The 13,880-nt window shown below is 43.2% G+C and overlaps 1 protein-coding gene and 1 long non-coding RNA gene across 4 annotated transcripts in view; one reads left to right on the forward strand and one right to left on the reverse strand.

Annotated features, from left to right (window-relative positions):
• The window catches only part of TNR (tenascin R), a 408,221-nt gene that overhangs the window by 307,204 nt on the left and 87,137 nt on the right, over positions 1–13,880 (forward strand). The gene's annotated exons all lie outside the window — the stretch shown is intronic.
• The window catches only part of LOC116560297, a 232,072-nt gene that overhangs the window by 22,987 nt on the left and 195,205 nt on the right, over positions 1–13,880 (reverse strand). The window lies entirely within an intron of this gene.

Here is a 13,880-nt window from a genome sequence, read left to right on the forward strand (position 1 = left end):
ATTCAGTTTCAGATTTTTTCTCCCAATTGATTTATTCCTCCCTAAAGGTCCATTTAGTACAGTCCCCAAATGAAAAGGCAGTTTTGAGAAAGTCCGTTGCTGAATGTCATGCAGATGATTATGCAAAACGCAGGCTGCTCCCCAGGCCCTGTGGGGAGTTGTGAAAGATTCTGTTCCTGGAATAGGTACTCTTATGAGATTAAGCAGATGATGAGGTCAAATATCTCCACCAGTCCATGTATATACATGCAACATAAGATGCCCAAATTGGACTCCAGAGAGACTCCAAAATACTTGTCACAGTTAAAATTTTCCTTCCCTTAGAAAATTATATTTTTTACTACAAAATATGTAACAACCCATTATTGCAGCAATAGTTTTCCCTTAAGTAATGACGTTTCCCTGGTCCCTCTTCTTTATGTGGTAGATCCAAACAAGTTTTATCTAAAGACAGTAAGAGGAAAGCAGAGAATAAACTTGAAAGATTTCAGTGAAAAACACGGTTCTCTTTGGATGTGAAGGAGAAGTATCAGCCAGCATTGAAGGAGGAAGATTCTACAGTGGAAGGGGCATGGAACCAGGAATCAGGAGCCTACATTCTAATCTCAGCTCCATCGCTAAGAATCGGTTTTCCTCAGCTGTCAAATCAAAAGGCGTCAGGTGTTCTCTAAATTCTGCTCTCTGATTCCATGATTTGGAGTCTGTACTCATTGAAAGTACATGGAGATGGGAGTGGGGAGTAGTGGGAAATATTCCTGGACATAACATGATCTCAGCTACTAGAATGATCTTCCTAGCCTGCAATACGAAAAGACAAATGTTCTCTTTTAGACTTTTATCTAATTCTGACTTCAGGACTCCTGACTTAATTCCTTCTGAGGGAGTTAATTCCTAAGAGTCGTCCAGGTTACCATTCAGCAACCTCCCCACCAATTTCTTTCTCACTTTTACTATTACTATGGCCACTATGGCTTTGGCCATTATTTAACTTCCTCAGGCTCTAAGCAGAGCCAACTCTAAACAAAGCTGGCTGAAAATTTGTTGGTGCAGTAGAATTTGTGGTTCAAGCAATATACTGGGGTTTCAGCAACCAGTTGTGGTGAAGTACTGCCACTTTTTTCGCCACCAAAGGTAATGGACCCAAGGATATAAAGTGGGTTCTATCTCAAATTCCATCATTTTTGTAGAGTTGCACAACGGGCTATGAGAAAGTTGCCAGGAGAGTGTGCTGTGATCAATCAGCAATGTCTGTCCTGAGGAAAAAGTCAAAAGTAAATACACACAGTAAAGGCACACATATCACTTATTTGCTATCTCTGGGCTGCTGGGCTCTTTGGCTACAAAACTGTGCCTTCTCGGTGATGAGACTACAATGGCAAGGATCAAATTCTTCCAGAGAAAACATCTTTCCTCCATCAGTGACGTTATACAAAACTCTTCTTCCATATTCCAGACCCTACCCAGGTTCTCCACCTATTTCAACCTGTGCTCTACCTCCTTGGGAAGCACATCACAAACAGCGTTTCACACAATCTCATAAGATGCTATTTAAAAGAAGGCCCTTTGGTCTTACAGTCAGGATTCTCTGCATGCCAAATTCAGCTAGACAACTAATATTTTCATCTAGTAGTTACTGAGCACTGATCATGTAACTACTCTAAATGCAGGTATCAAATTAATCCTCACAGCTCTACTTTGTCTGTTTCACAGATGAGGAAACTGAAACAAGGGAGCAACTGCTGGAGTCAGGATTCACGCTGGCAGTCCAGATTTAGAATCTGTTCTTTCCACTACCACTTGATGCTGCTTCCCGTTTCTATATTTATTGTCTGTATCTTTATCTACATATCAATTCTAAATCTATATTTACATATATATCTATATCTTAATGATTCACAAATCATGTTTGCATGTTAAAGGTTCTGAAAAATTTTTCTGTAAAGAAATCTCGTGCTATTTAATTCTATGATTCTTTAATTTATTTGATACAAGGAACTCCCTACAGATACTTTTTTCTCCCTTTGCTTAGCTTCTGGTCACAACTCATATCACAGGATGTTCTAGAGCACCATGAGAATATCCTTCTGAGGACTGAGCTATAAAATTGAAGGATGAGACTCTTAAATCCTGGCCTCAGATTTCTGCTTTATTTGGACCAAATGTATAATTAGAAGACTCAAAACCCAAAGGAAGACTGCCTAGTTTTTCAAGTCCCAAATAAGTTTAAAGGGAGTCCCTAAATGAAGAAAACAGGATGGACTCTATCCCTGGATATCCAATTAATTGTTTAAGTAAGTGATGATAGATGACAGACAGATGAGTCAAGTCAAACCAAGAATAAACCAAGAGTAGTTGGTGAGCATTTCCACTTACATAAAATGAGAATCGTGCAGCATGGGGGAAAAAGCTTGAAATTCAAACTAAAGAGATTTGCATTTGAGTCTGAATTCAACCAATAGCAGAGACTTTATTCCATATATGGCCAACATACAATATTATGCCAGGTAAGTGCTCAAAAAACATATGTTGGTTTGAACAAATGTGTAATCTTGAGCAATTTACTTAGCATCCCTAAGCCTTAATTTCCTCATATATAATATGAAGATAACAATAACTTCGACTTCCAGGGTTGCTTGAAAAATTAAATTAGATGATATGTTTTTAAGCAAGTTTTAATTTTAAAGCCTTATGTAAACGTCAGCTGCAAGTCCTGTCATTATTAACAATAATAAACTTAGCGGGATTTGAAACACAGCCATGGTAGTTTACATCAGTTCCCTCAGCCACGTCTCACCAGACTTACACCATGAGTACGAGATGCTGGTCAGCAGTAGGCATACAGGGATACACAGCCTCTAATGGAGCAAGAATTAAAAAGTAAGACCATTAAGGACAAAGAGGGACAAGCCCTCACCAAATTTGCTTCTAGTTCTGATGAAAAAGTTCCCCCCAAAATCCCTTAGATGTCAAGGCACTGGTTTACTGTTGATGCACAATTGCTACTCAATAATTGTTTGCTGAATTCACTAACTTACACATCTTGAGGTTACTTAAAGAAGTAGAATGCCTGTCTTCTTAACTTTCCCCTCTACTGTTTCCCAAAGTTAGAAAAAAGATAGAATTTTTGTGTAAAAATCCAGACACCAATCCCAAATCCATTCTGCTGTATTGCATTTTTTGGTGCCTGGGAAATGGAAGGAAAGGAGGAAGGGAGGAAAGAAGGGAGGAAGGGAGGAAGGGAGGAAGGAAGAAAGGAAGGAAAAAAAGAAAGAAAGAAAGAAAGAAGGGGAAGGAGGGAGGGAGGGAAGAAGGAGGAAGAAAGGAAGGGAGGAAGGGAGGGAGGAAGGAAGAAAGGAAAGAAAGAAGGAGGGAGGGAGGGAGGGAAACATTCCACCAGTACCTCATGTATCTGTAAAGACCATGAGAAACTCTTGGTTCTTCTTCCTGAACTAGCGTCTAAAGCTGCCCTGCCCAACACTGTAGCCACCAGCCACATGGAACCACTGGGCACTGAAATATACCTAATTCTGTGCTATGAGTGTAAGAATACATACCATATTTCAAAGACTTAGTATAAAAAAAGCAAAATGCATCACTCATAATTTTTATAAGGATTCCATTTCAACATATTTTAGCTATATAAATTTTTTTGGCAATATAAAATATATTGTCAAAATCCATTTTATCTGCTTGCTTTTAGCTCCTTAGTGCAGCTACTAGAGAATTTGAAATTACATACATGGCCCACACTCAGCGGCTTGTACTGTATAGTCACTGGACAGTGCTGCTCTGGAGCTATGACTGGTGAGTTTTGAGTTGTGGGTGGACCACAAAACCTAGTTAGTGGGTGACAACTTGTGTTTTCTTTAAGGAGAATAGAACAAACAAATTAGATTAGAATGCATGGCATGTGCAGGCCCATGGTGCAATGGAGAATGTGTCTGATTAGGGATCAGAAGATTCTAGAATGCATGGCATTTAGTAAAGGTAAATACTCTTCTGTGAAACTCTGGTTTCATATACAGATATACACACACACATATTAGACAATAATTATAGCTGTATTAGGTATTAGGTTACAAAGTAAAATGCATTTTTATGGTCAATAGAGTAGAAGTGCATGAACATCCCTTTTCTAAATTGGCCATGATGAGACAGGACTTCCTCGAGCCACAGTGTCCTGGCATAAACAACAAAGGCTATGATTTGTATCTGACTAGGGAGATTCAGAGATGCATCAGGTCAGTGCTGTCACTTTCAAGTTCTGCCCATGGAAACACTGCACGCCCTCCTGAGCTTGCAGTAAAGGAGGAGAGAAGGGCAGCTACACTGCCTCCTCATCCAGCCCTGTGAGTCCTAAGAGTGCAGAGGCTGTCATGGGAATCAGCGGCTGCACCAACCGTGAACCCCGGTGGCTACTGCGGCCCTGATAGATGCAGGCAGGTGAGCAAACAGTATCCTAGTATCCCAGGAGCAAGAAGCAACACCCCTCAATTCCAATTAGACCTCACCCCATGTTGCTAATATTATCCATAGAGATGTGCTTCTTCCTTCAGCACATGCTTGTGTGGCCAGAAAAGTGTCCTCTCCAGACTACTCAGGGAATCTACCACTCCAAACGCTTCCTCCTTTGAGGTAACTAAATTAGAAGAATACAAATGCTGCACTCTACTGGAGGCTGAGTCTCCCTGACCTCAGCAGGCTCCCGTTACAGCTTCCTCTGGTAGCCAAAGGCCCAGCTCTAGGTTGATTTAGGACACAACAACAGCATAGAGACAAGCTATGGTTTAAAGAACCCTGGTCTTATAGGTGGCAGAGACTGAGGCCCACCCAGGGCAGTAGTGCTGACCTTACCCCAATGATTCAAGGCTGCAGGCACCATGGAAGCTATGGCTTCCTGCATCGTGATAGCTGTTTAACCCCAATAATGCCCTGGAACTCTCAGCATTGTTTTTCACCTTACTCACTGCTGAGAGAAGGGCCTGATGGACCCTATGTCCACAGGCCCAGTCTATGAAAATGTTGAAGAAAAAATGCTACTCTGCAAATTCAGGTACAGTGACAGTGGGCATTGTGTGGGGGGAAAGGGTACAAACAGATCCCACTGCTCCCAGATGCAGTTTTACCCTGCTTGGTAGTGATCAGTGAAGGCCATTTTCTCAGCTTCAGAGGACACTGCCCCAGGAACTGATGTCACAGATTTTTATAAAAACCAATTCCATCCCATGCTCGTGAATTACCCAGGAGAGTCACATCAAAACACCCATGATGGTAAGAGCTCATTCAGCTTGTGTTCCACCTGGCACCTCAGAAAACACTGTCAGACTAATGCTTTTTTTGGAGCACTTATTTTGTGCTAGGCTGTATATTAAATACTTAATATATATTATATACTTAATATATATTATGTATTAAATGCTTAAAACCACCCTATGAGATCAATGTCATTATTAAGTATTTCCATGTTACAGATGAGAAAACGGAGGCTCAGAGAAAAGACATTGCTTGCACACAGTGGTAGAGCCAGTACACTCAGACTAGATTCCAAAGCTGTATGATTCCCAAGCTCCACACCTATGGCACCACCTTGTCTTCTACTTCAAGTATTCTTAACATAAGTTCTCTTCGACCGTGGTTTCATAAGCCCAAAATAACATCCACAAATCTCAGGCCTGAAGTCTGCTTGTAGTGCTTGGGGTGAGAATTACTCCCAGAATCTCTCTGGAGGGCAAGAACCCATCCTCCCCTGGCCCCCCAGGTCTGCTGACAGATGCAACATTCCTAGAGCACTCTGGCTTGAGTCACCTTCCAGGGTCTTCAGCTTGATATTTCTTGCTTAGTTTCCAAGTACCTGAAGCTCTTTCTGAGCACGTGCTCCAGACAGAAGCCAGTGGTTACTGTACGCCATTCATACTTGGCCACTGTCGCTTCCAGCCCCCTTTGAAGCTTCAACTACCCTGGCGGCGACTAGCCAGTGCTGGGTGGAGAATGTGAAGCAGGCGTCCTGCATCCCTATGTGGCCTTCTGCTCGGCCTCCAGTCCAGTCACTCCCATCCTTACTGACTTTTCTCTTCTCCAGAGCTTCAGGTCCTCAGGCCCAAGGGCCCTTCTATTCAGATTGGTCAGAAACTGTCTGGTAGAAGGCCTCTCTGGCCCCACCCCCCAGCCACATGGAAGGAGCTTAACTTCCTTACGTGACTCGGCACAATGCCCCCGACTGAAGGAACTCCAGCCCCTTCCGCCTAGCAACCACCTAACCAATCATCACCTGCCTCTTTAGCTCCCGCCCAGCAAACTTCCTGCCCAAACCCTGACCAATCACCATATGCCCTATCAACCTCCTGCCCACTCAACTTCCCGTTCGGCAAACTCCCCGCCCGGCAACCGGGACTAACCAATCATCACCCGCTGCCACTGCTCTCCCACCGCCCCAGGCCCTCTGCCCCTATAAAACCAACCGAACAAGGAAAGCGCGCGCGATTCCTCCCTTCCCGCTTAAGTCGCCCGGAAATCCCAGTAAAGTCGGTACCGGTCACCACGCGTCCTGCCTCGAGTCTATTGAGCGCCTGCCTCCGTGGGTCGGGGTCCCACAGCCGGGGTCGCACAGAAACCACAGAGTTAGGGTTCATTATTCTGATTAGGACCAAACAAAATGCCCCCTACAACAGCTGTGGGGTTCAGACACAATTCCGATCACCCATTAATGGAGAGGAAGCTGGTCACCCTGTCAACGCTTACCAAGGCTTCACCACTGACAGAGCTATGTGCTTGGTGCCAGGGTGGAGGGGAAAATACAGAAGCTGTTCCCTTGCTGGGAACTGCCCAGCTCCTGCCACTGCCTGGACGTGTCTGACCTGCTTGACAAGGCAGCCTAGCTTCCCACCCAGATCCAAGTCAACCTTAGACCTGCCTTCCGGGCCTGCTCAAATCCGGGAAGAGTCACTGGGCAGTGCTTCCCCAGGGACAACAAGGCCGAGGAACTTGTTGGTTTAAAGCATTCATTCTGAATAAGGTGTAATCTCAATTATGGTAATTAATACAGATTTTAAAAATGGGGGAAAAAAAACCCCACCAAAATCAGTAATTAAAAATACAATCTTTCTGTATGTTCTGGTTATTCTATAATAAATATGTGTTGATTTTCTAATCAGAAAAAAAAGCTTTTGTTTCAGTATAGACTTACTAATTTAGCTTTAGGCCATTAGTGCAGGGAGTCTAACCCTCAAGGCCCATAGCTTTTCGCTGGTATACTCACATCCAGACTCCTGGAACTCGTGGGGTTCACATTTGGTTAAGTGCCTCCTCTCCTTCTGCCTCTGACCCTAGTGGTGCTAATCCAGCTATGTAAGTTTCAGCTGACCCTGGCTGCACCCTCTTATGTGGCTTTATCTACCCTAGTCCCCTAGCCCCATGCTGCAGCCCAGCTCAGACCAGCCTGCCTTGACCTTGAACCATGATGCTTGCCTCTGAAGCCTCAGGTCCAGCTGCTATATCCAGGTGAATTGTTCCAACCCCTGGTTCCCCCTCTGGTTTCTTAGGGTCCAGTTTCAGGGACCACACAGCACAGGAACAACCAAGGAATAATTTAGGAATCCTCACAGTTCCTAGGGGATTGAGGTCTCAATTCACATCCTAGTCAACCCCACTCTGGAAAGTAGGGTTGACCATTCCCTGAGAGTTACTGATTATCTGCATGAAGTAATGGTCCTCATCTATACCCTGGGTTGAGAAGATGCACAACAAATGCCACCATGGGATTTGCTACTCAGAGTCATGCAAGCATCCTCAATTCTGCTCAATTCAGCAATTAATTTAGCACCCAGTGATGAGGCACACTCCCCTTTGCACCCCCGCTAAGGCTGAAGCTGAGGAAAATGGAGGAGGAAAGATGACTCCACAGCTGGATGGCCCATTATGAACCTCTGGCCCATGAAGAAATGGACACTGTGTGCTTCTTTATATCTGATGTGTTAACAATGCTGATACCTTCCCAACAATTATGTGCCACTTTGTAGCTTATGAAATGTTTTTGCATATATTTCATTCTCACCATAAATAGTCCTCACTTCACAGATCTGAAAACTGAGACTTGGAGCAGTCACAAGACTTGCTCAAGCTCATAAAGCCCATGAATGGAAGTGGCATGAGAGACAGATAGGCGTTGTGTCTCCAAAGTAGATGGCCTGCTCACCAGGCAATGACTCCTCTCTAGAATCTCCCTGACGAAGACCTCTGGAAGGGAGCACCTATGACCCAGTTCACAGCCAACTACTTCATCAAGTCCAAGGGCAAAGAAGGCCAAAGATCACTCCATTTCTGAGAAGCAAGCACGTCTGAGAGACTGAAAGGGCCTGTGTAATCCGAGAAGCCAGCTTCTCAGTGAAGAAGGACATGTGGCAGGGAAAGACAATTAGGGGGTACGGATGGTCTGACAGGTACCATGGTAAATAATAAGAAACAATGTAATAGGCAGCTGTAATCAAGAGAAACTGGGGTGGAGGAAGACCTATAATCCTGGAGCTATCAGTGAGAGAGGCTGCAAAGTGGGTAGGCAGGACAGCTGTTACCCGAACAATAAACTGTGCCGACGGCTAGCATGACAGTGGGTCCCAGCCCCCTGGGGCCACCCCACACACTACTAGCAGCAGTTCTCCCGGACAGCACTATAGAGAGAAAAATTCCAGAAACTTTGGAAGCAGGAAAGACCAATTCATGGAAATATGCAGGACACCTGGGTAGATTAGGATGGCTGGAATCACATCACATGTGTGGGTATATGTATTGAGAGAGAGAGAGAGAGAGAGGACCTGTTAGACTTCGGGCTTTATGCTGAATGCTGCAATCAAAGATAACTAGATTGTAGACTCTGCCCTCTAGGGACCCTCGAGGGGGGAAAGAAACAGCTTTGCAGTTAACTATTGTGATAAGTGTATAAACAAGTTCTGCTGGAGCTCAGAGAGGGAGATGATTGTCACAAATTCCTTCTCATAAGAAGGCTTCCCAATCAACTGCATACAGCTCTTGACATTCAAAGACTATGGAATCAGGCTGCCTAACTTTGAATCTTGGTGCCCTCATCTAAAGGCTTTGTGACTTTTAGATAAGTCACTTAACCACTCTGTGCCTCAATTTCTTCCATTTCTGCATCTGTAAAATGGGACAGTAATGATAGTCTGTATGACTGCAGTGAGGACGAAATGAGGTAATGTATAAAGCCCTTAGAGGACTGGTTGGCATGTGCCTGGACTATGCACATGTCAGTCTAAGAAAGCCCTTCCTTTCCTTTCCTTCACAGTGCAATCTTGCATGCTTACTGGGATGGAAGAGAATGCGCAAGCTCCAGGGCACATAGCCATATCTGATCAGCTTAGCCTGAAGGTGGTGGGATTTTCCCTTCCCAATCAAATGCAGCTGGTTTGGGTAAACCTAGCCACCAGTCCCATGTTTTTGGTTATCTAGGAAGAACCCAGAGATCTTGTCATTTTGGAGAAAGGCAATAAATATTCCTGGTTGACTTGATACTGTGGACTCCTTTTACAGATCAAAAGTTTGTATCATTCTAGACACCTTTGTGGGTCTAGACTAAAGAAGGTATAATATTCCAGAATGGTAGCAAGACACATCACTGCCTATCTCATAATTATCTTCTAACAACCTCTGATGAATATGACATGGAAAATGATCAGAACCATTCTTTTGGGAAATAGCTCACCTGCTTTGGGGCTTCTATTTAGTGAATGGAGCTAGTGTCTTGCTCAGCGGGGGGGAACGCTTTTATAATGATTTCCCTGCAGCAATCCTGTTTGATAATGCAAACTAGGATCAAAGAAATAGGTTTTCCTATTAAGAACTTCAAGGAAAGAATTAAGTTTTAAGTTGTTGCTAGGGAAATCTGAGTGCTTTTTGGGGCCTGGTAATCCAGTCCTGAAGCCTGGTGATCCAGTCCTGGAGAAGGAGGATGGCTGAATAAATCCATAGAGAGAAACAGCAGGGTCTCCCTCTGCAATGACTGGCTTTGGCTTCACTCACTCTAGTCTCGCTCTCAGCTGCAGACTCAACCCACGTCCAGCTCTGCTGCTTAGAGTCAATGTTAGTGCACTCCCACACCATCACCTCGGTGAGCTGCTCACTAAAGCAACTATAACTGTCCAGAGAGTAGAGAAGGTAGAAGGCTGAAACTTAAAAAAAAAAAAAAATCAGAGAACATATTCTTCCTAAGAAATAAAGCTAAATAATTAAATAAACCTGCACTTCTATTATATTTTAAAATGTCACTGCATTTTTCCATCTTTCCTATGAGAAAAACAAACTAAAGAAGAAGTGAGCTGGATTCCTTTTTACACTGTGAATTTTTCAGAGCACTTCTTCACTACCAACTTTATGGCTTGTTATCGATAGGATTGAGCCTTAGTTTACTCATCTGTAAAGTGGAGCAATATGCCCACTTTACATGCTTTACAGAATTGGAATCAACCGAGATTATGTGTACAAAACCACCTTGAAAACTCAAATGAGCTCTGCAAATACCAGGTGTTCTGTTTTTCTAACTCATTTTAGTGCTTTTCAAAAGGGGAAAGGTAGGAAGATCAATGCAAGAAAAAATGTTGAAACCTTTTACAGGCGATAAATCTCTGCTACAGCATGAAGCAACACCGAACCATGTCCACTGTTAGGTTAGTTGAAGGCTGCTGTTAAAATGAAAATGTCACTGTTATTTATGGCATAAGTCTTACCTGTTTCCAAAGAGGTTTTCAGAAGGCATTAATTTATTGCCAATACTGTATCTCGTATCACTTTGGCATTTGACTACTGAGGGAATGAGTCACAGAGGAAGGCAAGTTTTAACAGACTTGGGGACAGGAAGAAACATCTAGAGCCAACAGCCCCTCCAGGAAGTCAGGTTCCTGTGGACACCTGCAGGGACAGGCACTGGACAGCCACGGGTTGGTCAGTAAGGGAACTGTGGTCAGGTCTAGTTGAAGTTGACCCGTTACCATCCTTCAGCCCCCAAAGAGGTGAGAGGAGTGGGTGAGAGGTTACCAAAACCTGGAACTACAGTCTGCTCAGTGGCGCAGAGAAGGTCACCTTGAGAGAAGCAAGCAGTATCCTTCAGCCGAGGGGCACAGCCAGCCCCAGGCAGCCTCCAGGGAGGCAGTGAGGACCTGACTCTCCTCCACACCACAGCTCTCTGGGTGGGGCTCCCCTTTGGCAAAATGGGAAGCTTCAGGGCAAGGGAGCCTCCTGGGAAAGAGATCAGGGCTGAGAAAGATGGAGAGAAGCTCTGGAGGGGCAAATGAAGAGTTCCAAGAAGTGTGTGTGCCAAGAGAAGGAGTCCCCACAGCAGTGCACCGCAAAGGCTGGGGAGAAAGGGACATTGTGCTGAGGAAGAACTCCAGTAAAAGGGAACTGGACACCACGCGCAAGTTATTTCAGATATAAATCCCAAACCCCTGAAACGTCCTGCATCCTCTTAGTGGGCTTTTTTGTAACCTATGTGGATCCCATAGAAACTCTGGGAACCCCTCAAAACGTGCTCTGTTTATCAGCGTCTCTCAGAGCCCACTCAGTGCCATCCGTATTCTTACGCTGTCAGAAACGCAGCTGAATGTAGCTAAATGGTCAATTTTGTCTTTATTCAGATTGAACACATTTAAAAGTCCAATATTTTATAATACATATCCTAAATTTAGCAGTTAACAAAAGAACATTTGAATTCAATTGGCGCCCCCTTTTAACAATAATGAACAAAGATGATGCAGTATAACTTAATGGAGAGCAAAATGCATTTTGTCAAGAAAGTGAGACAAAAGGAATTTAAGAAATTATGTACCCTAAAAAACCACTCTCTAAAGTAATAGGGAAGGCTAATCTGAGCCTTACTGACTAAATAACTGCAAAATAAGATAAGCAATAAGAAAAAAATCTTTTATGTTTTTCAGGTTGAAATTCACCTTTGAGGCCAATTGCAACTGCAGATGTCAAAGGGTTTCTTAATCATGTTATGCCCTGCTTTGAAAACAGTGCTGGCTCAACAAGCCCACAGATACAAAGCAAATTTCTGAAAATGTCAATCACGGCTCTCTGACGTCTTCTTAGTACATTTCATCCATGAACACAAACACCCCTACGTTGTACTATCCCAGGAACCAAGCCCTTCTGCAAACATGACTCCCCTCATTCTCTACTCCACTTCAACTGCCTTTTCCATTGCCTCCTCCTTTCAGAATCTTTCTCATTCTCCAAGACCCAGCTTAAAAGCTACCTTTTCCATTAGTCTTTATCTAGAGAAGTCTTGCAGTTAAAATGCGTCCTTCTGCTGGGCTCCCAGAAGAATTTCCCATACCTCTGATACAGTACTCCTCATGGCCTCCTATTTATTCTTGCTATATGAATTCCTTTTTCCTAGTTACACAGGGAGTTGCCTGAGACTTCTCTAGCCTGACCTCAACATCTGGAATGGAACCTAGCCCCCTTCTTGGCATGCAGTCAGCGTGTAACTGAATTTAATTAAGCAGGTTGTGCTCCATATACCAGTACTCTCAGAGCTTCCTCAAATTTCAGGTAGAAAATAATTATGTTATTTCATGCACTAGAAGGTATAATTCACCTGCTTGTAGTCTTTGGGTTAGGGCGGTGCTATTTCATGCTCTAAAAGACATAATGTACACAATGAAGTAAATAACTCCTTTAGACTACTAGACCTGAACTTTAATAAGTTGCTACTTCCAGCACACAAGTAATCTGAAGAAATGGATATCCAATATATGAAAGCAATTATTTGCTTCCTGCTGGAAGGACCAACTCCAATATAGTTATGCCATATAATTGGAAACAATATGAATTTGATATTTGAATCTGTCATTTAATATTTTTAGGGCAGATGGATTTATCTGGTATTCTGGATGTGGATGAGTATAATTTTCAAAGGTGACTATTCCTAAGATTTGTTTCTAAAGGGTTTCAATGTTCTAAAAAAAAAAAAAAAAAAGGCAGTTTCTATGTTTACAGTTATAATTAATTTGAAGCTCTAAGCACATATTAGCAGTGTTTCCAGAGCTTAACGTCCAGCGGTCCATCTGCTAAAATGCTAATTGTGACCAGCCCCTTATCTAACAGGCACACACCAAAATGTATGTATTATTTTCAGTTTTAATCAACTTTAAGACTTCATGAAGACTGAAGACGGTCACGTCAGCATCCAGACTTCCTATTATTGGGCGTTGGGCTCCGGTACACTCTGCTGATTCTATACCCTTTGCCGCCTGTCTCCCACCCACTGCTTACAACTCCTCTCCACCCTCCAACAGCCCCTCCGTCTGGACCCAGATACCATCTGTCCAGTCACGTCTCCCATGCTCATCTCTGCCCACCTTTAAAACACTAATTTAAAATGAGTGATGTTAATTCAGTACATAAACATGGATTGGCTTGCCTTGCTCTTCAGTTTCGTGTGTATTAACCTAGTCTTCTCAACTAGATAATAAGCTCCATGAGGGAAGAAGCCACTTCTTATATTTCAAACCAATTTCTCAATCTGTTCTAAAGGGTCATGGGCAGGAAACAGAAACCATCAACTTGGGCTACAGTCTGGCTGGCAATCTTTCTTGCAAAGAAACTTGCTTTGCAGTTGTATTAAATGTAGAGAAGAAAAAGATGAAAGGTAATATGACTCTTCAAGAAGAATAATTGAACATGAATGGTGACATGCTGTTCTCCAAGCACAAGAAACACAGATGAAAAATAGGCATTAATGATAGCAAAAGATCAGGTGCTTGGAAGAATTTCTGATCAAAATGTTATAGATTAATTAGAAATTCATTATTTATATCCTACCTACTTTCCAAGGATAGAGGCAGCTGCTGAAGGGAAGCTATGGTGTC

Source organism: Sapajus apella, unplaced genomic scaffold, assembly GCF_009761245.1.
Source record: "Sapajus apella isolate SASKATOON/1434 unplaced genomic scaffold, GSC_monkey_1.0 scaffold25, whole genome shotgun sequence".
Taxonomy (NCBI): Eukaryota; Metazoa; Chordata; class Mammalia; order Primates; family Cebidae; genus Sapajus; species Sapajus apella.